This window comes from Arachis hypogaea, chromosome 11 (assembly GCF_003086295.3).
Source record: "Arachis hypogaea cultivar Tifrunner chromosome 11, arahy.Tifrunner.gnm2.J5K5, whole genome shotgun sequence".
NCBI lineage: Eukaryota > Viridiplantae > Streptophyta > Magnoliopsida > Fabales > Fabaceae > Arachis > Arachis hypogaea.
Window position 1 is genome coordinate 72,095,444 of NC_092046.1, and position 24,221 is coordinate 72,119,664.

A 24,221-nucleotide genomic window follows, 5' to 3' on the forward strand; every position below is an offset into this window, starting at 1 on the left:
AGAAATCATCCAAATTTCTCATGGAAGGATCAACAAAAGCCTCAACAAGGCTTTAACAATGGTGGAAGAAACAGGTTTAGCAATAGCGAACCTTTTCCATCATCCACTCAGCAACAGACAGAGAATTTTGAGCAGAATCCATCTAGCTTAGCAAATATAGTCTCTGATCTATCTAAGGCCACTTTAAGTTTCATGAATAAAACAAGGTCCTCCATTAGAAATTTGGAGGCACAAGTGGGCCAGCTGAGTAAAAGGGTCACTGAAACCCCTCCCAGTACTTTCCCAAGCAATACAGAAGAGAATCCAAATTGAGAGTGCAAGGTCATTGAATTAACCATCATGGCCGAACCTACAAGGGAGGGAGAGGACGTGAATCCCAGTGAGGAAGACCTCCTGGGACGTCCAGTGATCAATAAGGAGTTTCCCTCTGAGGAACTAAAGGAATCTGAGGCTCATCTAGAGACCATAGAGATTCTATTGAACCTCCTTGTGCCATTCATGAGCTCTGATGAGTATTCTTCTTCTGAAGAGAATGAAGATGTTACTGAAGAGCAAGTTGCCAAGTACCTTGGTATAATCATGAAACTGAATGCCAAATTATTTGGTAATGAGACTTGGAAAGATGAACCTCCCTTACTCATCAATGAACTAAGTGATCTGGATCAACTGAGATTACCTCAGAAGAAACAGGATCTTGGAAAGTTCTTAATACCTTGTACCATAGGCACCATAACCTTTGAGAAGGCTCTATGTGACCTTGGATTAGGGATAAACCTCATGCCACTCTCTGTAATGGAGAAACTGGGAATCTTTGAGGTGCAAGCTGCCAGAATCTCATTAGAGATGGCAGACAACTCCAGAAAACAAGCTTATGGACAAGTAGAGGACGTGCTAGTAAAGGTTGAAGGCCTTTACATCCCTGCTGATTTCATAATCCTGGATACTGGGAAGGATGAGGATGAATCCATCATCCTTGGAAGACCCTTCCTAGCCACAGCAAGAGCTGTGATTGATGTGGACAGAGGAGAATTGATCCTTCAACTAAATGAGGACAACCTTGTGTTTAAAACTCAAGGATATCCTTCTGTAACCATGGAGAGGAAGCATGAAAAGCTTCTCTCACTGCAGAGTCAACCAAAGTCCCCACAGTCAAACTTCAAGTTTGGTGTTGAACCCCCACATTCAAACTCTAAGTTTGGTGTTGGGAGGTTCCAACAATGCTCTGAAAATCTATGAGGCTCCATGAGAGCTCACTGTCAAGCTATTGACATTAAAGAAGCGCTTGTTGGGAGGCAACCCAATGTTATCTAATTATATTTATTTATTTTTCATTGTTATTTTATGTTTTCTTTAGGTTGATGATCATGTGAAGTCACAAAAACTACTGAAAAATCAAAAACAGAGTGAAAAATAGAATGAAAAATAGCACACCCTGGAGGAGAACAGTCTGGCATTTAAACGCCAGAAACAAGCATCTGTCTGGCGTTTAACGCCAGAAACAGGCACCAAGATGGCGTTTAACGCCAGAAACAAGCATCTACCTGGCGTTAAATGCCAGAACAGAGCATGGTAGTGGTGTTTAACACCAGAAATAGGCAGCAATCTGGCGTTAAACGCCAGGATTGCATGTATAGGGCGTTTTACACGTCTAAAGGGTGCAGGGATGAAAAATCCTTGACACCTCAGGATCTGTGGACCCCCGCAGGATCCCCACCTAACCCTATTCTCTCCTCTTCACACCTTTTCATAACTCTCTTCCCCAAATACCCTTCACCAATCACTTCAATCACTATTTCCCATCACCCCCTCACCACTCACATCCATCTTCTCTTCCCCATAAACCCCACCTACCTTCAAATTCAAAATATTTTCCCTCCCAAACCCAACCCTAATGGCCGAAACTTAACCCTCCCCTTCCTATATAAACCCCTCATTCCTTCTTTATTTTCACACAATACAACCCTAACTTCTCACCTTGGCCGAAAACACCTCACCCTCCATCTCCTCTATTTTCTTTTTTTTCTACTACTTTCTTTCTTCTTTTTCTCGGGGACTAGCAAATATTTTAAGTTTGGTGTGGTAAAAGCATAGCTTTTTATTTTTCCATAACCATTTATGGCACCTAAGACCAGAGAAACCTCTAGAAAGAGAAAAGGGAAGGCAATTGCTTCCACCTCTGAGTCATGGGAGATGGAGAGATTCATCTCAAAGGTCCATCAAGACCACTTCTATGAAGTTGTGGCCAAGAAGAAAGTGATCCCTGAGGTTCCTTTCAAGCTCAAGAAGAATGAGTATCCGGAGATCCAACTTGAAATCCAAAGAAGAGGTTGGAAAGTTCTCACCAACCCCATTCAACAAGTCAGGATCCTAATGGTTCAAGAGTTCTATGCAAACGCATGGATCACTAGGAACCACGATCAAAGTGTGAACCCGAATCCAAAGCATTGGCTTACCATGGTTCGGGGGAAATACTTAGATTTCAGTCTGGAAAATGTAAGGCTGGCGTTCAACTTGCCAATGATGGAAGAGAACGCACGCCCCTACACAAGAAGGGTCAACTTTGATCAAAGGTTGGACCAAGTCCTCATAGACATATGTGAGGAAGGAGCTCAATGGAAAATTGACTCAGGAGGCTAGCTGGTTCAACTAAGAAGGCATGACCTCAAACTAGTGGCTAGGGGATGGCTAGAGTTCATCTAACGCTCAATCATTCCTACTAGTAACTGGTCTGAAGTTACTATAGACCGAGCCATCATGATCCATAGTATCATGATTGGAGAAGAGGTGGAAGTTCATGAGATTATACCTCAAGAACTCTACAAGGTGGCTGACAAGTCCTCCACTTGGGCAAGGTTAGCCTTTCCTCACCTCATTTTCCACCTCTGCAATTCGGCTAGAATTGACATAGAGGGAGACATCCTCATTGAAGAGGACAAGCCCATCACTAAGAAAAGGATGGAGCAAATAAGAGATCATGGACCTCAACATGAGCATGAGGAAATTCCTCACCATGAAATCCCTGAGATACCTCAGGGGATGCACTTTCCTCCACAGAATTATTGGGAGCAAATCAACACTTTCCTAGAAGAATTAAGTTCCAACATGGGACAACTAAGGGTGGAGCATCAAGAGCACTCCATCATCCTCGATGAAATTAGAGAAGATTAAAGAGCTATAAGGGAGGAGCAAGAAAGACAAGGAAGAGACATAGAGGAGCTCAAGAGCACCATTGTTCTTCCAGAAGAGGAAGACGCCACCTTTACTAAGGTGGACTCATTCCTTAATCTCCTTGTCTATTTATTTTCTGTTTTTCGATTTTTGAGCTTTAAGTTTTATTTATGTTTGTGTCTTTACTATATGATCACTAGTGTCTAAGCGTCTATGCCTTAAAGTTATGAATATGAATCCATCACCTCTCTTAAATGAAAACTGTTCTAAAAACAAAAGAACAAAAAGTACATGGTTTCGAATTCATCCTTGAAACTAGTTTAATTATTTTGATGTGGTGGCAATACTTTTTGTTTTCTGAATGAATGCTTGAACAGTGCATATGTCTTTTGAAGTTGATGTTTATGAATGTTAAATATGTTGGCTCTTGAAGAATAAGAAAAAAGGAGACATGTTATTTGATAATCTGAAAAATCATAAAAATGATTCTTGAAGCAAGAAAAAGCAGTGAATACAAAAGCTTGCGAAAAAAAAGAAAAAGAAAAAAAAAGAGAAAGAGAAAAAGAAAAAGCAAGCAGAAAAAGCCAAAAGCTCTTTAAACCAAAAGGCAAGAGCAAAAAGCCAATAGCCCTTAAAACCAAAAGGCAAGGGTAATAAAAAGGATCCAAGGCTTTGCGCATCAGTGGATAGGAGGGCCTAAAGGAATAAAATCCTGGCCTAAGCGGCTAAACCAAGCTGTCCCTAACCATGTGCTTGTGGCATGAATGTGTCAAGTGAAAACTTGAGACTGAGCAGTTAAAGTCAAGGTCCAAAGCAAAAAAAGAGTGTGCTTAAGAACTCTGGACACCTCTAATTGGGGACTTTAGCAAAGCTGAGTCACAATCTGAAAAGGTTCACCCAGTTATGTGTCTGTGGCATTTATGTATCCAGTGGTAATACTGGAAAACAAAGTGCTTAGGGCCACGGCCAAGACTCATAAAGTAGCTGTATTCAAGAATCAACATACTGAACTAGGAGAATCAATAACACTATCTGAATTCTAAGTTCCTGTAGATGCCAATCATTCTGAACCTCAATGGATAAAGTGAGATGCCAAAACTATTCAAGAGGCAAAAAGCTACAAGTCCCGCTCATATGATTGGAGCTAAGTTTCATTGATATTTTGGAATTTATAGTATATTCTCTTCTTTTTATCCTATTTGATTTTCAGTTTCTTAGGGACAAGCAACAATTTAAGTTTGGTGTTGTGATGAGCGGATAATTTATACGCTTTTTGGCATTGTTTTTACATAGTTTTCAGTATAATTTAGTTAGTTTTTTGTATATTTTTATTAGTTTTTAATTAAAATTCACATTTTTGGACTTTACTATGAGTTTGTGTGTTTTTCTGTGATTTCAGGTAATTTCTGGTTGAAATTGAGGGACTTGAGCAAAAATCATATTCAGAGGTTGAAGAAGGACTGCAGATGTTGTTGGATTCTGACCTCCCTGCACTCAAAGTAGATTTTCTGGAGCTACAGAACTCCAAATGGTGCGCTCTCAATTGTGTTGGAAAGTAGACATCCAGGGATTTCCAGAAATATATAATAGTCTATACTTTGATTAAGGATAAATGACGTAAACTGGCGTTGAACGCCAGTTCCATGCTGCATTCTGGAGTCAAACGCTAGAAACAGGTTGCAAAGTGGAGTTAAACGCCAGAAACAGGTTACAAACTGGCGTTCAACTCTAAGAAAGACATCTACACGTGTAAAGCTCAATGCTCAGCCCAAACACACACCAAGTGGGCCCCAGAAGTGGATTTCTGCATCATTTACTCATTTTTGTAAACCCTAGTAACTAGTTTAGTATAAATAGGACTGTTTACTATCTTTGTAAGAGATCTTTGATCAATTTTATGCTATCTTAGACTTTCATGGGGGCTGGCCATTCGGCCATGCCTGGACCATTTCACTTATGTATTTTCAAACGGTAGAGTTTCTACACACCATAGATTAAGGTGTGGAGCTCTGCTGTTCCTCATGAATTAATACAAAGTACTACTGTTTTTCTATTCAATTCAAGCTTATTCCTTTTCTAAGATATCCATTCGCACCCAAGAACATGATGAATGTGATGATTATGTGACGCTCATCATCATTCTCACTTATGAACGCGTGTCTGACAAACACTTCCGTTCTACATGCAAACATGCTAGAATGAATATCTCTTAGATATCTAATACAGAGTATCGAGTCCGAGATATTAGAATCTTCGTGGTATAAGTTAGAACCCATGGATGGCCATTCTTGAGATCCGGAAAGTCTAAACCTTGTCTGTGGTATTCCGAGTAGGATCTGGGAAGGGATGGCTGTGACGAGCTTCAAACTCGCGAGTGCTGGGCGTAGTGACAGACGCAAAAGGATAGTAAATCCTATTCCAGTATGATCGAGAACCAACAGATGATTAGGCATGCAGTGACAGCGCATTGGACCATTTTCACAGAGAGGATGGGATGTAGCAATTGACAACGGTGATTCCCTACATAAAGCTTGCCATGGAAAGGAGTAGGAATGGTTGGATGAAGACAGTAGGAAAGCAGAGGTTCAGAGGAACAAAAGCATCTCTATACGCTTATCTGAAATTCTCACCAATAAATTACATAAGAATCTCTATCCTAGTTTATGTTTTATTTATCTTTTAATTATTAAAACTCTATATCCATTTGATTCCGCCTGACTGAGATTTACAAGGTGACCATAGCTTGCTTCAAGCCGACAATCTCCGTGGGATCGACCCTTACTCACGTAAGGTTTATTACTTGGACGACCCAGTGCACTGATGGATATTTTTGTGGAAAAAACGAATTTCTCCAAAACACCCAAAACTAACCGGCAAGTGCACCGGGTCGCATCAAGTAATAATAACTCACGGGAGTGAGGTCGATCCCACAGGGATTGAAGGATTGAGCAATTTTAGTTTAGTGGTTGATTTAGTCAAGCGAATCAAGATTTGGTTGAGAGATTTGTGATTTGCAGAATTTAAATTGCAGAGAAAGTAAAGGGAGTGGGTAAATTGCATGAAAGTAAAGAGAACTGAAATTTAAAGTGCTGAATCTTAAAAAACAAGAAATTAAATGGCAGAAACTTAGAACGCAAGAAATGTAAATTGCAGAATCTTAAATTGCAAGTAATGTAAATGGCTTGAATTGTAAAGGGAATTGGGAATTGGATTTGCAGAAATTAAACAAGGAAAAGTAAAATTCAACAAGCAGAGGAGTAGAAGATAACTTGGATTGAACCAGATCTAAAAACAGAATTGTAAATGAGATTGAAAAACATTAAACAGAGGATGTAAAATTGGAATTCAGATCTCAGGACCCAAGAGACTAGATAACCAAGTCTAGATCTCAATGCCTTCCTAGATCCAACAAGAACAATTGCAAAGGAAATGTAAATTGCAGAGAAAGTAGATGAAGAAGCAATTAACCGAAACTGAAATTCAATTAAGCAGAGAATTAAACAAGATCCCAAGGTGAGATTAAAGCAGAAGTTCTTCAATTCTCCACCCAAGATCCGAAGCAAGAAAATTAAAGAGTGCTGGGCAAGAACAAGGAAGAAGAGAGATCAATTCTCCTCCCTAATTCTCTTGAATTAAAACAACAATGCTAGAATGTAAAAGTGAGCTCTCTACTAAGTGCACTAATCAAACCGAAAAGAAAGCTCTCTACTGCAAGTATTGAAAATTCTAAAAAGGAAGCTCCCTTGAAACTTCGAATCCTAAGCTATTTATACACTTTCTTCAAATGGTCTTCAAGCCTTCAATTGGGCCTTTGCTCTTGATAGAATTGGGTTGATAGAGGCCTTGGTTGATTGCTCTTGGAGTTTGGAGAAGAACCGAATTGAACCGGGTTTGGAATCATGAAAGCTTGAGTAAAAGTTTGAGTAAAAGTTTGAGGCAAACTTTTACTCCAACTTTTCACATCAGCCACCCTCTTTTGCTGATACCAACGTTGGGGCAAAAGTTTGGGGTCAAACTTTTGCTCCAACGTTGGCCTCCCCTTGCACACTCATGGCGCCAACGTTAGCCAAAAAGTTAGAGGCTAACGTTGGCGCAAACTTTTGCTCTCCAGGGTGTGTTGTTCATGCGCCAACGTTAGCCAAAAAGTTAGAGGCTAACGTTGGCGCAAACTTTTGCTCTCCAGGGTGTGTTGTTCATGTGCCAACGTTAGCCAAAAAGTTAGAGGCTAACATTGGCGCAAACTTTTGCTCTCCAGGGTGTTGATTTGTGATGCCAAAAGTTTTCCAAAAAGTTTGAGGCAAACTTTTGCTCCAGCTTTTTGCCCAAAAGTTTGCACAAAAGTTTGGGGCAAACTTTTGGTCCAGCTTTTTGCCCAAAAGTTTGCACAAAAGTTTGAGGCAAACTTTTGGTCCAGCTTTTTGCTCCCTGGTTCATTTTCATTTATTCCAAAAGTTTGAGCTAAAGTTTGAGGCAAACTTTTGCTCAAACTTTTTGTCCTCTCTTCCTCCTAGCCATTCCTCCTTGCTTCAACCTTTCTCCAAGCTTTCTTCACCTATCATTAATCAACCAAACACATCAAAGCTATGCTCAAAACCATGAGATATTCATTCTTTCATAATATGTGACAATTATAGCATAAAACCTCATGAAATAGCATGAATTCATACATGGTTGATTAAATCAATGGAAGCATGAAAATCTACCCAATTGGCTTGCTTATGGCTCAAGAAAGTGCATAATTCAATTGAAAACAAAAGAAAAAGGCTAGTGAAACTAGGCTAAGATGACTTGTCATCACAACACCAAACTTAAAGCTTGCTTGTCCCCAAGCAAGAAATGATTTATTGAGAAGAAAGAATGAAATAGAAGAGGATGTTCATGCTAGTAGAGTGTTATTGGTAGTTCATGGGGTTTTATGTGGATATGTAAACACTCACCTCTTATTGACTCTTAAGCCTAGAAAGTCTCCTTCAAGCTTCAGGTAACATACTGCTATGACCTCTCATTATTTCTTTATCCTTGGCTATTATTTTGTTCATAAGCTTTATTTGAGTGTCATGTGTAGCAAGTTCATTTCCTTTTCTTTATACTTGACACATTATTCACTATGGACACTTGGCTCACATTCCTTCTTAGAACATTGATGCCCAGTACCTCTTTGGGCTACTAAATGCCTTGTAGTTATGTTACTCTTGATAGTGGACTTTCAGCTGATGATCCCGGGTTAGTTAACTCAAGTCATCAACTGTTGATGCACTCCAAAGAGCTTAATAATCCAAGCAGATCCTAATACAAAGACACCACAGGCATATATTCTAAGGTTCAAGCTATTGGTGTCCAGCTTTGTTTTTTTTTTTGTTTTTCTTTTGTTCTGCCACTCTTTGGCTATTTCTTTTTCTCCCCTTTTTTTCTTTCTTTTTGTTTTTCTTTCTAACCAAGGATTTTTATTTGATTGAGATTCATAGACAGTATGCCACTTTCTACTTAGAGGGAGACATCCTAGTTCTCTTATTCACTAAAGTGAGCTATTATACAATCACACACACACACCACCACTTACTTTTATTGTACTTCTATCTAACAGAGAACTATCTCACTTCACATTCAAACATTTTGTTCAGTGAAAGTAAACACACAAGCACACACATAGACTAGCTTACTTATTCTAAGAGTGATTCTACTTGTATGAGATGAACACTTTAACAAAACACAAGTCAAAACATTTTTCAACAGTAAGAGTTGAGTGTAAATACAACCTATTGGTTTGCAGTTCCTTTGTCCTTCCTTCTGTTGTGCCCTTTTGAGTTATGATGCATAGTGTCTTCAAATGGTGGTGAATTCCCTGCATAATTCTCAAAAGTTGCTTGCTTCTCAAGCCCTTAGATGACCAGTTAGTATGCATGAATTGATTGTGGCTTGTGGATTCAAATTGGTGTGGAAACACCAAACTTAATTTCTTGCCACTTTTCTGGATACAGCAGGTTAACTCTAGGCAAAATTTTGTGTCCTTGCTAAAGGTTATGAAGTTTTAAGACTAAAAAAAAATTAAGTGGTTGAATAATCTGTTTGATTGCTTGGAACTAGTAATGTGCAGGAAGTTAAAATGTGCTTTTGAATGAGGTTTTGGTGGAACACCAAACTTGGAATCCTCCATTCTCCCTTGAGTTGTTTTTGGTGTGCAACACCAAACTTAGCTCCTTGCAATACATATTAATTATTCAACATTTTTATTGAAAAAGCTATGAAAAGAAAACTACCTCAGGTTGGGTTGCCTCCCAACAAGCGCTCTTTTATTGTCACTAGCTTGACATCTTTCAATTCCTTTCAAGAGGGCTGTAGGTTCTGGACCTCTTTTTCCTTATCCCATTGTCCTCCCAAATATAGCTTTGCTCTATGACCATTTGCTGTGAATTGATTCTTTGTTGCTTCATCTAGCAGTTCAATACTCCCATAAGGAAAAACCTTTGTTACCAAGTATGGACCAGTCCACTTTGACTTCAGTTTGCCAGGAAAAATCTTAAGCCTTGAATTATACAGGAGCACTTGCTGTCCTGGCTTGAATTCCTTCTTTGTGATTTTCTTGTCATGCCACCTCTTAGCTCTTTCCTTGTATATCTTAGTACTCTCATAAGCTTCTATCTTGAATTCATCTAGCTCATTTAGTTGCAACAACCTTTTTTCTCCTGCAGCTTGGGAATCAAGGTTGAGGAGTTTAGTGGCCCAAAAAGCTCTGTGTTCAAGCTCTACAGGGAGGTGGCAGGATTTGCCATACAATAGCTGAAAGGGTGACTTGCCAATAGGAGTTTTGAAAGCTGTCCTATATGCCCATAATGCATCTTCTAGCTTCCTAGCCCAATCTTTTCTTGTGCTTCCCACTGTTTTCTCTAGAATCTTCTTTAATTCCCTATTTGCTAGTTCAGCCTGGCCATTAGTCTGAGGGTGGTAAGGTGTGGCCACTTTATGGATTACTCCATATTTATGGAGGAGCTTCTCCATCTGTTTGTTGCAAAAGTGACTACCACCATCACTGACAAGACCCTTGGGCACTCCATATCTTGTGAAAATGTGCTTTTTAAGGAATTGGAGGACAATCTGTGCATCACAGGTGGTCGTGGCTATGGCTTCCACCCACTTTGAGACATACTCCACTGCGACTAAGATATATCTGAAAGAATAGGAAGGGGGAAAGGGCCCCATGAAATCAATTCCCCATAGATCAAATAATTCCAGTTCCAAGATGAAGTTTTGAGGCATCTCATTCCTTCTTGTTAATCCTCCTGCTTTCTGGCATTCATTACATTGGTGAACATATTCTCTGGCATCCTTGAAGATAGTTGGCCAATAGAAGCCGCTCTGCAATATCTTTGCAGCTGTTTTCTCTGGGCCAAAGTGTCCACCATAAGCTGAACCATGACAGTGCCACAGGATATCCCTCATTTCACTCTCAGGGACACACCTTCTAATTACTCCATCAGAACATCTCTTGAACAGGAAGGGTTCATCCCATAAGAATTTCTTTCCCTCATGGATTAACTTCTTCACTTGTTACTTAGAGAACTCTTGAGGTATCTTTGTTCCCACTTTGTAGTTTTCTATGTCAGCAAACCAGGGTGCTTGCTGGATCTGCAAAAGGTGCTCATCTGGGAAGCTTTCGTTCACGGGCTGAGAGGCTTGTTGAATTGTTTCATGTGGTAACCTCGACAAATGGTCAACAACCCGGTTTTCAGTGCCCTTCCTGGTGGCATCATTCAATCTTCTATAGTCTATGCACATCCTCCACCCAGTCACTGTTCTAGTAGGGATCAGCTCATTCTTCTCATTAGTGATGACCGTCATTCCTCCTTTCTTTGGTACAACTTGAACCGGGCTTACCCATGGGCTGTCAGATATTGGGAAGATTATCCCTGCATTCCACAACTTCATTACTTCCTTCTGGACAACTTCCTTCATTGTGGGATTTAGCCTTCTTTGTGGTTGAACCACTGGTTTGGAATTATCTTCCAAGAGGATCTTATGCATACACACTGCAGGGCTGATTCCCTTCAGGTCGTCAATGGTCCATCCTAAAGCATCTTTGTGAGCTTTGAGTACATCAAAGAGTTCTCCTTCTTCCTTCTTTGTCAGGGATGAATTAATGATCACTGGGAAGCTCTCCGATGTGCCAAGGAATGCATATTTGAGATGGGTGGGTAATGGTTTCAGTTCTTGTTTTCGTACTTCTTCCTTCTTGTCTTGTTTTTCATCTTGCTCAATAGAAGTCTCAGCTACTTGTTCCTCTGTTGCCCCTTGATTTCCTTCTTGCTCTTGAGGACTTTCTTCCAGCATTTCTTCCACCAAACTCTCTATCATGTCCACTCTCACATAATCCTCTTGCTCGGGAACATGTTGCATTGACTTGAAGACATTTATGACCATTTTTTTCATTGTGGACCCTGAAGATCATTTCTCCTTTTTCTACATCAATAGTGGCTCTTGCTGTGGCTAGAAATGGCCTTCCCAAAATGATTGAATTGTTTCCTTCCTCTTCAGTATCTAAAATCACAAAATCTGCTGGGAAAATAAACTCCCCAACCTTCACCAACAAGTTCTCCACAATTCCAGTGGGTGTTTTGATTGATCTGTCAGCCATGACCAATGACATCCTGGTGGGTTTAAGCTCTTCTATAGCAAGTTTTCTCATCATTGAGAGAGGCATTAAGTTGATGCTGGCACCAAGGTCACAGAGAGCTTTGTTGAGAATTATTTTGCCAATGGTGCATGAGACTACAAAGCTTCCTGGATCCTTGAGTTTTGGTGGAATGCCCCTTTGAATCAAAGCACTGCATTCCTCGGTGAGTAACACGGTTTCCTTCTCAAGCCAACTTCTTTTCTTGTTGATAAGCTCCTTCAAAAACTTGGCATACAGAGGCATTTGCTCAAGTGCTTCAGCCAAGGGAATATTGATTTCCAACTTTTTGAAAGTCTCAAGGAACTTATGAAAATGTTGGTCCTTAGTTTCTTTGTTGAACCTCTGGGGATATGGCAGTGGAGGTGTGATACTTTTTCCTATTTGCTGCAGTCCCTGAGTTACTTCTTTTGAACCGTGTGGTGGGTTGTCCTTCTCTTTGAGTTTCTCAATGCTCTTGTTTGGCATCACAACTTGATCCTTGGTTTCATCTGCCTTTGTTTGCTCCTCATCTTCTATTGGCCTTTTGCTGCTCTCTGCTTGCTTCTTTGTAGTGTCATTATTGCTCATCAATGTTCTCCCACTCCTTAATTATATTGCCTTGCATTCTTCCTTAGGATTTGGAATTGTGTCACTCGGCAGAGAGCTTGAAGGTCTCTCAATAGAGATCTGCTTGGAGATTTGCCCCATCTGCCTCTCTAGGCTCTTTATGGAGGCTTCATGGTTCTTAGTTGTCATTTCCTGGTGTTTCAACATTTTCTCCATCAAGGTCTCCAAGTTAGTGAGTGTTTGAGATTCAGGTGATACTTGAGGTGGGTTATGAGATGTGGGTGGTGGATGGTAGGCATTTTGGTTGGTGGGTTGGTTATTGGATTGGTACTGGTTGGGGTTGGGGTAGTTGTTTTGAGGTTTTCTGTAGGGGTTCTGGTTAGTTTGCTGCTGGTTGTGGTTTTGGTTGCTTCTTGGGTTGTTTTGGTTTGAGTTCCTCTGCCATGGTTGTTGGTTTTGGGTGTGATTATCTCCCCATCTGAGGTTTGGGTGGTTCTTCCAGGATGGATTGTATGTATCACCATACACTTCATTTGGTCCTTGGTTATGCATATACTGCACTTGCTCTTGTTGTTGTTCTTCTTGAGTTTCTTCATTTTGCCCCATGTGGATGATGGTTGGCTTGTGTTAACTACTGCAACTTGGAGGCTATCAATCCTCTTGGCCATTTGCTCAAATTGTTGTTGAATTTGCTGCTGCATCATCTTGTTTTGAGCCAAGATTGAATCCACTCCTTCTAGCTCCATTACTCCTCTCCTTTGTGATGGTTGGCGATTTCTTTGGTGAGCAAAGAAATATTGATTGTTGGCCACCATGTCAATAAGATTTTGAGCTTCTTCTGCTGTTTTCATCAGTTGCAATGATCCTCCAGCTGAGTGGTCAAGTGATTCTTGAGCCTTTAGAGTGAGTCCTTCATAGAAGTTCTGTAGCTTGTCCCACTCAGTGAACATTTCTGGTGGACATTTCCTCAGCAGAGCCTTGTATCTCTCCCATGCTTCATACAGATTTTCATCATCCAATTGTGTGAATGTTTGCACCTCAGTTTTTAGCCTGCTGACTCTTTGAGGTGGATAGAATTTGGCTAGAAATTTAGTCACCAAATCATCCCAGCTAGTGATGCTTCCTTGAGGAAAAGTTTCAAGCCACTGTGCGGCCTTGTCCCTTAATGAGAACGGGAATAGTAGAAGCTTGTAGGTCTCAGGATTCACGCTATTGGACTTGATAGTGTCACAAATTCTTAAGAAGGTAGATAGATGTTGATTTGGATCCTCCAATGGTCCTCCCCCAAACGAGCAGTTGTTTTGGACCAATGTAATGAGTTGTGGCTTCAATTCAAAGTTATTTGCATTGACATTAGGGGTGAGAATGCTGCTTCCACAATGTCTAGCATTTGCAAAGGTATAGGAGGCCAAAACTCTCCTCTGGGGTGGGTTGTTATTGTTGTTGTCTGCTCCACCAGGTGGATTGGTTGAATGTTCCTCCATATCTTGGAATTCTTCTTTCGATTCCTCTTCTCTAACAATATTTTTCCCTCTTTCAGCTCTTCTTAACCTCCTGAGAGTTCTTTCGTCTTGTTCATGAAAGGTGGGTGTGGTTCTTCTTGTACCTGACATACAAGCAGAACATAAAAAACACACAAACCAGTGACACTTCAATCTACTGCTAGAATGAAGTTTTAGTTAGCTTAAGCAAAATTTCAAACAGTTAGTGGGTTTGTCAAAATTAGAGAAAAATAAAGAAAAAGTGCTTAATCTAGATCACCACCTCACTTAATCATTGTCAATCTAATCAATCCCCGGCAACGGCGCCAAAAACTTGATGGATATTTTTGTGAAAAAAACGAATTTCTCCAAAACACCCAAAACTAACCGGCAAGTGCACCGGGTCGCATCAAGTAATAATAACTCACGGGAGTGAGGTCGATCCCACAGGGATTGAAGGATTGAGCAATTTTAGTTTAGTGGTTGATTTAGTCAAGCGAATCAAGATTTGGTTGAGAGATTTGTGATTTGCAGAATTTAAATTGCAGAGAGAGTAAAGGGAGTGGGTAAATTGCATGAAAGTAAAGAGAACTGAAATTTAAAGTGCTGAATCTTAAAGAACAAGAAATTAAATGGCAGAAACTTAGAACGCAAGAAATGTAAATTGTAGAATCTTAAATTGCAAGTAATGTAAATGGCTTGAATTGTAAAGGGAATTGGGAATTGGATTTGCAGAAATTAAACAAGGAAAAGTAAAATTCAACAAGCAGAGGAGTAGAAGATAACTTGGATTGAACCGGATCTAAAAACAGAATTGTAAATGAGATTGAAAAACATTAAACAGAGGATGTAAAATTGGAATTCAGATCTCAGGACCCAAGAGACTAGATAACCAAGTCTAGATCTCAATGCCTTCCTAGATCCAACAAGAACAATTGCAAAGGAAATGTAAATTACAGAGAAAGTAGATGAAGAAGCAATTAACCGAAACTGAAATTCAATTAAGCAGAGAATTAAACAAGATCCCAAGGTGAGATTGAAACAGAAGTTCTTCAATTCTCCACCCAAGATCCGAAGCAAGAAAATTAAAGAGTGCTGGGCAAGAATAAGGAAGAAGAGAGATCAATTCTCCTCCCTAATTCTCTTGAATTAAAACAACAATGCTAGAATGTAAAAGTGAGCTCTCTACTAAGTGCACTAATCAAACCGAAAAGAAAGCTCTCTATTGCAAGTATTGAAAATTCTAAAAAGGAAGCTCCCTTGAAACTTCGAATCCTAAGCTATTTATACACTTTCTTCAAATGGTCTTCAAGCCTTCAATTGGGCCTTTGCTCTTGATGGAATTGGGTTGATAGAGGCCTTGGTTGATTGCTCTTGGAGTTTGGAGAAGAACCGAATTGAACCGGGTTTAGAATCATGAAAGCTTGAGTAAAAGTTTGAGTAAAAGTTTGAGGCAAACTTTTACTCCAACTTTTCACATCAGCCACCCTCTTTTGCTGATACCAACGTTGGGGCAAAAGTTTGGGGTCAAAATTTTGCTCCAACGTTGGCCTCCCCTTGCACACTCATGGCGCCAACGTTAGCCAAAAAGTTAGAGGCTAACGTTGGCGCAAACTTTTGCTCTCCAAGGTGTGTTGTTCATGTGCCAACGTTAGCCAAAAAGTTAGAGGCTAACGTTGGCGCAAACTTTTGCTCTCCAGGGTGTTGATTTGTGATGCCAAAAGTTTGCCAAAAAGTTTGAGGCAAACTTTTGCTCCAGCTTTTTGCCCAAAAGTTTCCACAAAAGTTTGGGGCAAACTTTTGGTCCAGCTTTTTGCCCAAAAGTTTGCACAAAAGTTTGAGGCAAACTTTTGGTCCAGCTTTTTGCTCCCTAGTTCATTTTCATTTATTCCAAAAGTTTGAGCTAAAGTTTGAGGCAAACTTTTGCTCAAACTTTTTGTCCTCTCTTCCTCCTAGCCATTCCTCCTTGCTTCAACCTTTCTCCAAGCTTTCTTCACCTATCATTAATCAACCAAACACATCAAAGCTATGCTCAAAACCATGAGATATTCATTCTTTCATAATATGTGACAATTATAGCATAAAACCTCATGAAATAGCATGAATTCATACATGGTTGATTAAATCAATGGAAGCATGAAAATCTACCCAATTGGCTTGCTTATGGCTCAAGAAAGTGCATAATTCAATTGAAAACAAAAGAAAAAGGCTAGTGAAACTAGGCTAAGATGACTTGTCATCATGCACTTGCTGGTCAGCTGTGCGAAGTTGTGACAAAGAATTAAGATTATGAACGCGCGTATAAAGTTTTCAGCGCCGTTACCAAGGAATGGAACCGTCACGATTTCTGCGCACCAGACACAAAATAAGAAAATTTAAAGATCAAACAAAGAAAATCATTAAGAACAACTTGAAGATCAAGAAAGAACACATGCATGAATTTTTGAAAATTTTAAGAAAAGTTAAAACATGCAATTGACGCCAAACTTAAAATTTGACACTAGACTCAAACAAGAAACACAAAATATTTTTGGTTTTTATGATTTTATAATTTTTTTTTGTATTTTTTGAAAATTAATTTGGAAAAAGAAATAAGGAGATGCAAAATTTTTAATAAGAATTCCAGGAATCATGCAATGTTAGTCTAAAGCTTCAGTCCAAAAGAATTAGACATGGCTAGATGGCCAGCCAAGCTTCAAGTGAAAGCTTCGGTCCAAAAGATTAGACATGGCCAAATAGCCAGCCAAGCTTTAGCATAAAACATACAAGCATGTCAATGAAAAGTGGAAGCCTCAGTCCAAAAGATTAGACATGGCTAAAGAGCCAGCCAGGCTTCAACATATCTTATGAAACACTAGAATTCGTTCTTAAAAATTCTGAAGAACACATTTTTTTTTGAATTTTTCAAAAATTAAAATAAAAAGTTTAAACATAAAATAAAATTACCTAATCTAAGCAACAAGATGAACCGTCAGTTGTCCAAACTCAAACAATCCCCAGCAACGGTGCCAAAAACTTGGTGTGGGAAATCGTGATTCACACTTTTCACATCTCCGCTCAACTAACCAGCAAGTGCACTGGGTCGTCCAAGTAATACCTTACATGAGTAAAGGTCGATCCCACAGAGATTGTCGGCTTAAAGCAAGCTATGGTCATCCTTGTAAATCTCAGTCAGGCGGATTCAAATGGTTATGAGGTTTTGATAATTAAAATATAAATAAAACATAAAATAAAATAAAGTTACTTATGTAATTCATTGTTGGGAATTTCAGATAAGCGTCTGGAGATGCTTTGTTGCTTCTGAACCTCTGCTTTCCTATTGCCTTCTTCCAACCATGTGTTACTTCTTTCCATGGCAAGCTGTAGGATCCTCTCAGTGAAAATAGTCCTCTACGGTTTCTGCATGGCTAATCAACTGTCGAATTTCTCGTCTCGGATGAAAAATACCAGGCACAGCTACCGCATGGCTAATCATCTGTCGGTTCCCGCTAGCGTCGGAATAGGATCCATTGATCCTTTTGCACACTGTCACTTGCGCCCAATATTCGCAGGTTTGAAGCTCTTTACAATCATCCCTTCCCAGATCCTACTCGGAATACTACAGATAAGGTTTAGACTTTCCGGATCCCAGGAATGGCTGCCAATAATTATAGTCTATACCATGAAGATACTAATCTCACGGACTCGGTCTGTGTATTAGATATCCAAGAGAATATACTCCGGCTGTCGTCCAATGACTACGTTGAACATCATGTAGACCGCTTGTGGTTGTCAGGCACGCGGATCTTGGCTAAGTGAATAACAAAGATTGGGTGATTGTCACGGGTCACCCCTTCATTCTGACTTAACTGAATTAAGTACGAGAGTATATCTTGGAGAAGAAGTAGGCAAGAATTGAAAGAAAAATAAAAGTACTTGTATTAATTCATGAAGAACAGCAGAGCTCCACACCTTAATCTATGGGGTGTAGAAACTCCACCGTAGAAAATACATAAGTGAAAAAGGTCTAGGATGGCCGTGTGGCCAGCCTCTAAACGTGAAAAGATGATAAAAGTTACATATGATTCCAAAGATTCGTATGAATATAATGGTAAAAAGTGCTATTTATACTAAACTAGTTACTAGGGTTTACAAAAAATGAGTAACTAAGTGCAGATAGTGCAGAAATTGACTTCCGGGGCCCACTTGGTGTGTTCTTGGGTTGAGCATTGAAGCTTTTTCATGCATAGGCTGTTCCTGGATTTAAACGCCAGCTTTGGTGCCAGTTTGGGCGTTTTATGCCAAGATGTTTTAGGCTGGCTTTGGATGCCAGTTTGGGCCATCAAATCTCAGGCAAAGTATGGACTATTGTTGGAAAGCCCAGGATGTCTACTTTCCGAGGCAATTAAGAGCACGCCAATTGGGCTTCTGTAGCTCCAGAATATCTACTTCGAGTGCAGGAGGGTCAGAGTCCAACAGCATCTGCGGTCCTTTTTCAGCCTCTGAATCAGATTTTTGCTCAGGTCCCTCAATTTCAGCCAGAAAATACCTGAAATCACAGAAAGATACACAAACTCATAGTAAAGTCCAGAAATATGATTTTTGAATAAAAATTAATAAAAATATAATAAAAAGTAATTAAAACATACTAAAAACTATGTAAAAACAATGCCAAAAAGGGTATAAATTATCCGTTCATCAAGCCGACATTCTAAAATTTCAACTTCAAATATGCATTGTTTAATCATACATTCAGAAAACAAAAGCAGATGACACCACATCAAACTAATTAAACTAATCTTATTTTAAACTTGAAATACATGCATCTCTCAGTTCTTTTCAGATAAAAATTTTTATTTAAGCAAGGTGAGAGATATATGGAACATTTTACAACTTTTAAGACATCAATGCAAATGATCATGCAACTAGGACAAGAGAACAGATAAATAAACAGACAAAAAATAAAAAAATAACAGAAAAGGGATGTAAAGAGAACGAATCCACCTTTAAGGGTGGCGTCTGGTGGTCCTCCTTGAGGATCTAATGTGCTGCTTGATCTCTTCTATGTCATCCCTTTGCCTTTGTTGCTCTTCCCTCATAGCCCTTTGGTCTTCCTTAATGGCTCTTTGATCTTCCCTAATTTCATTGAGGGTGGTGGCATGTCCTTGATGATCCATCCTCAATTGCTCCATGTTAGTGCTCAATTCTCCAAGAGAAGTTTGCCATTGATCCCAATAGATTTGGGGAGGAAAATACATCCCTTGAGGCATCTCAGGGATCTCATACTGAGGCGGATGCACAGGTTCTTGTGCATGCCCTCTAGTTTGCTCAATTCGCTTCTTAGTAATGGGCTTATCCTCCCCAATGGAGACATCTCCATTTATGAAAATTCCAGCTGAATTGCATTGGTGACAGATGATGTGTGGGAATGCTAATCTTACATTGGTGTGAGACTTCTTAGCTACCTTGTACAGTTCTAATCATGATGCAATGAATCATGATGGCTCTATCAACAGTCACTTATGAACTCCAACCATCCTCTAGCTATGGGCTTTAGGTCAACCCTTCTTAACTGAATGGGCTTACCTTGGGAATTTCTTTTTTACTGTGCACCTTCTACACAGATATCTGAGAGCACTTGATCCAATCTCTGATCATGGTTGACTCTCCTAGTGTAAGGATGAAGGTCTCTTTGAAATAGAGGCAAGTTGAACGCCAACCTCACACTTTCTGGGCTGAAATCTAAGATTCTTCCTCAGACTATGGTGATCCAATTCCTTGGATTTGGGTTCATACTAGTGTCATGGTTTTTGGTAACTTGTACATTAGCATAGAACTCTTACACCATGAGAATCCCAACCTCTTGAATGGGATTGGTTAGAACTTCCCAACCTCTTCTCTGGATCTTTCTTCGGATTTCTGGATACTCATTCTTCTTGAGCATGAAAGGGACCTCAGGATCACTTTCTTCTCAGCCACTACTTCATAGAAGTAGTCTTGGTGAGTTTTGGTGATGAATCTCTCTATCTCCCAAGATTCAGAGGGATTGGCTACTGCCTTTCCTTTCCTCTTCTTAGTGGAGTCTCCAACCTTGGGTTCCATGAATGGTAATGAAAAAAAAAGCTATGCTTTTCCAATACCAAAATTAAAAATTTGCTCGTCCTCGAGCAAAAATAGAAGAATGGAGAAGAAGAAGAAGAAGAAAACAGAGAGAGGGCTCAGCCTTGTGGGGTGGAGAAGGTATGAGAGGTGTGTATGAAGGGTGATAGAGAGGGGTATTTATAGGAGTGGATTGGGTTGGGTTCGGCCATAGGGTTGGTTTGGGTGGAAAATTTGATTTTTGAAGTGGGTGGGGTAGGTGGAAGTTATGATGGTTTAGGGAAATGAAATGGATGTGATTGGGTTAGGGTTTTTGGGGAAGTATGTATAGGGAAGTGAGAAAGTAGGTGGGGTTAAGTGGGGTAGATAGGGTAGGTGAAGATTCTGTAGGACCCACAATTCCTGAGAGGCTAAGGAATTCCAGATTCCCTGCTTCTCTACACTGGCATTTGATGGCGAAAAATTGAATTCTGCACAAACTAACCGGCAAGTATACCGGGTCACATCAAGTAGTAAAACTCACAAGAGTGAGGTCGATCCCACGAGGATTGATGGATCAAGCAACTTTAGTGGGGTGATTAGTTTAGTCAAGCTAACAGTTCGTGAATTGAGTGAAATTGATTTAACTGAATGTAAATTACAAGGAATTTAAAGTGCTGAAAGTAAATGGCAGAAGATTAAATGAAGCTCCAAGCGATCATAATGAGAAATAACAGAGAATAAGATTTATTAGGGATTGGAGATATTATAATCCATCATGAATCAAATGGGTCTCAACTTCTTTCTCAATCATATGAGTAGATCTATGGCGGATTGTAATTGATTGGATCGCAATTCCTTGGCAATTCAATCTCTCTAGTCACAATCAATCTTGCCAATTCCTTGATCTAATTGTCATGAGAAGAGGTTGAGTGCATGTCTCTCATCCATAAGCCACACAATCTCTCAAGATCTCAATTCCTCCCGAATGGTGTTGATCAAGAGAGTTGTGAGAGATAGAGCCTCAATTCTAATGCTCAGGATTCCCCTTCTGAGGCTCACACAAGCATTCAACAGATTTAAACTCCCTTCCGGAGTGAATTAATCTCAATCAAAACAGAGGATATTCTATAGTTACCCAAGCGGATTGAGAAGAAAAAGAAATTCACTCAATCATGTGAATTATAATAGAGCTCCTCCCCTAATGAAGTGAGATTTAATTGATCATTGCTCTAAGAAAAATTGAAGAAAAACTAAAGTGCATGAACGTAAATCAAAATGAATATGAAGGGAAATGTAAAATTGCAGAAGAATGAAAGTGCAGGAAATTGAAATTGCATAAGGTAAAATGAAGTTCAATACAAGCTGAAATGTAAAACTGCAGAAGAGAAAAAAGTATATCAAACTAAAATCCTAAGCTAAGCTCTCTGAAGTCTCTAATCCTCCAAGAGAGCTCTGCTATTCTACTCTTACTCCTACTGCTGCTCGTACTACTACTACCAGCGCATCCTCCTTTTCATCTTCAAAAACTCTTCTATTTATACTCCTCTTCTCCTCTTCAAAATGGGTCTTCAAGTACTTGGATGTGGGCCTTGGCCTTTGTTGAAGCTAGTTGAGAGTGGCCTCTAGTGACGTTGATGAGGACGTTTGCACATTAACGTTCATACTCTGCATGGTACCATTTTGCATTGAAGTTGGCTTTGAAGTTGGAGTTCACATTGGAGTCAACGTTTATGGGCAAACGTTGGGTCAAACGTCACTTGAAAAATGAATTATGGGTGTTGCCAGCAATGTTTGACTCAATATTGGTGCACCAACGTTTACCTGTTCACGCGTGCGCGTGACCCACGCGTACGCGTGAAGGCTGAAATTTTGCCAATCCACGAGTGCGCGTCGCCCACGCGTACACGTCCCTTACCATTTTTCCATTTCCACGTGTACTGGTGCAGAATTAATAACACACAAACTAACCGGCAAGTGCACCGGGTCGTACCAAGTAATACCTTACGTGAGTAAGGGTCGATCCCACGAGGATTGATGGATTAAGAAACAATAATTGAGTGATAGGCTTAGTTAGGCAAACAGAAAATAGTGTTTGGAAGTTCAAAAGCATTAAAAAGTAAATTTAAAGTTGAAGACAGGCAGGTGAATAGGTGAGGAATAAAATATGGAGAAAGCAGTTAAGGCTTCAGAGTAATCTATTTTTCCGGATTTACTTTTCTTACTAACTATTTTAATTATGTAGGATTTCATTTATAGCAAACTATATGTGACTAGACCCTAATTCCTTAGACCTTTCTAGTCTCCTCTAAAATTCATTAACTGCCAATTCCTTGGTCAATTAATTCCAATTAGAAGCTACATGATCAAATTCCAGTTTATATGCCACAAAAACTCTAATTACCCAAAAATAAAAGGATTATATGTCACGTATCCCGTTAAATCCAGATAATTAAAATTTAGGAGAATATATTTTCAAATTGTTGTTCAGGTAAAGAACTTTTCCAAGTTATACAAGAACTAAAATAGAAAGAGGGTCATACTTCCGTTCCACCCAAATTCATAAGATAAAGAGCGAAAACAATTCTTAAATTATAAATCCATGCATAAATTAAAATAGAAAAAGCAATAAAATCAATCCATACAAATAGACAGAGCTCCTAACCTTAACAGTGGAGGATTAGTTGCTCATGGTTCAGAGTAGAAAGTTATCGAATACGAAATGTAAATTTGTATAGAATTCCCCGGAACCCCCAAAGGAAGGAAAGTTTCTCCCTTTTATAACTAATCCTAATAAATTTAAAATCTAATTTTTAAAATTAAAATAATATCTTTTCCTAAAATCAATATTTGAATTTAAATTTGAATTAATTAACAAGTCTTCAGTTGATGGGTGGAGACCACTTATTTTGTCCATTCTGCAGCTTCTAATCTGGGTTCTCTGGGCTGGAAACTGGGTCAATAAAGCCCAGAAATCGCCCCCAGCATTTTTCTGCATTTTCTGTACGTGGCACATGTCACGCGTACACGTCAGTCACACGTACGCGTCGATGGTCTTTTCTACGAGTCACGCGGACGCGTCAGGTACGCGCACGCGTCGCCGTGCAAATCTTCAAATCACGCGTGCGCGTCAGTCATGCGCACGCGTCGCCATGGAAAGCTCCAAATCACGTGTACGCATCAGTGACACGTACGCATCGCTCCTCGCTGCCATCTCCTTTGATTCTTGTGCTGCAGAAACTCCATTGAATTCCGCCAAATGCTACCTAAAATAAACAAAATCGCAAAAGACTCAAAGTAGCATCCATATTGGCTAAAAGATAATTAATTCTTTATTAAACTCAACAAATTAGATGCAAATTCACTAGGAAAAAATAGGAAAGATGCTCACACATCATGTACGCGTCATCGACACGTACGCGCATATCAAAATTTTTCTCAGGAATATCATCGAAGACGTTGGATCTAACATGGATCACCAACGTTACCTCCAACGTTGGCATTGTCACGCGTGCGCGTCACCCACGCGTACGCGTGGATTGCAATTTTTCCAAGCTCACGCGTACGCAAATTTTGAGATTTTATCAAGCACGTTGGAGGTAACGTTGGACCACCAACATTCCCTCCAACGTTGGCACCTCTCTACCCCCAACATTAGACCCATAGTTGGAGTCCAACTTTGGCTCCAACTATGGTCTCTTGAATTAAAGTTTGAGGCATAGTTGGAGTCCAACTTTGCCTCTAACTATGCCCCTTTCTTGGCCAATGTTTGAGGCAATGTTGGAGCACCAACTTTGGCTCCAACATTGCTTCCTTTTGCTTCCTTCCATGGCCCTTTTGTTGCTTGTTTGCTCTCTCTTTCTTAGCTTCCTTTCCACCTATCATCAATCAAACACTTGCATCAAAGTTAACTATAATTCACAAGATATTTGCATCCTCCAATTATCAAGTAAAATTTGCATAAAATCTTATGAAAAGCACATAAATAACCAAGTTCGATTGAATCAAGAGATGCATTAATTTCTCATCCAATTACTTTCTTATTGCCTACGAAATGCATGAAAACCAAGTGAAAACTAATGAAAAAGGCTTGTGAAACTAGCCTAAGATGACTTGTCATCACAACACCAAACTTAAATCTTGCTTGTCCCCAAGCAAGCAGTAAAACATAAAGAGAATGAATGAAAACAGAGAGATGTATAAGCATTTATTGGAAGACATTCAATTCTGATTAATGGGGTTTTCATGCATGGTATCTTAGTGATTTTTATTTGTGGCTGAAGTAGTGAAACTCCTTTGGA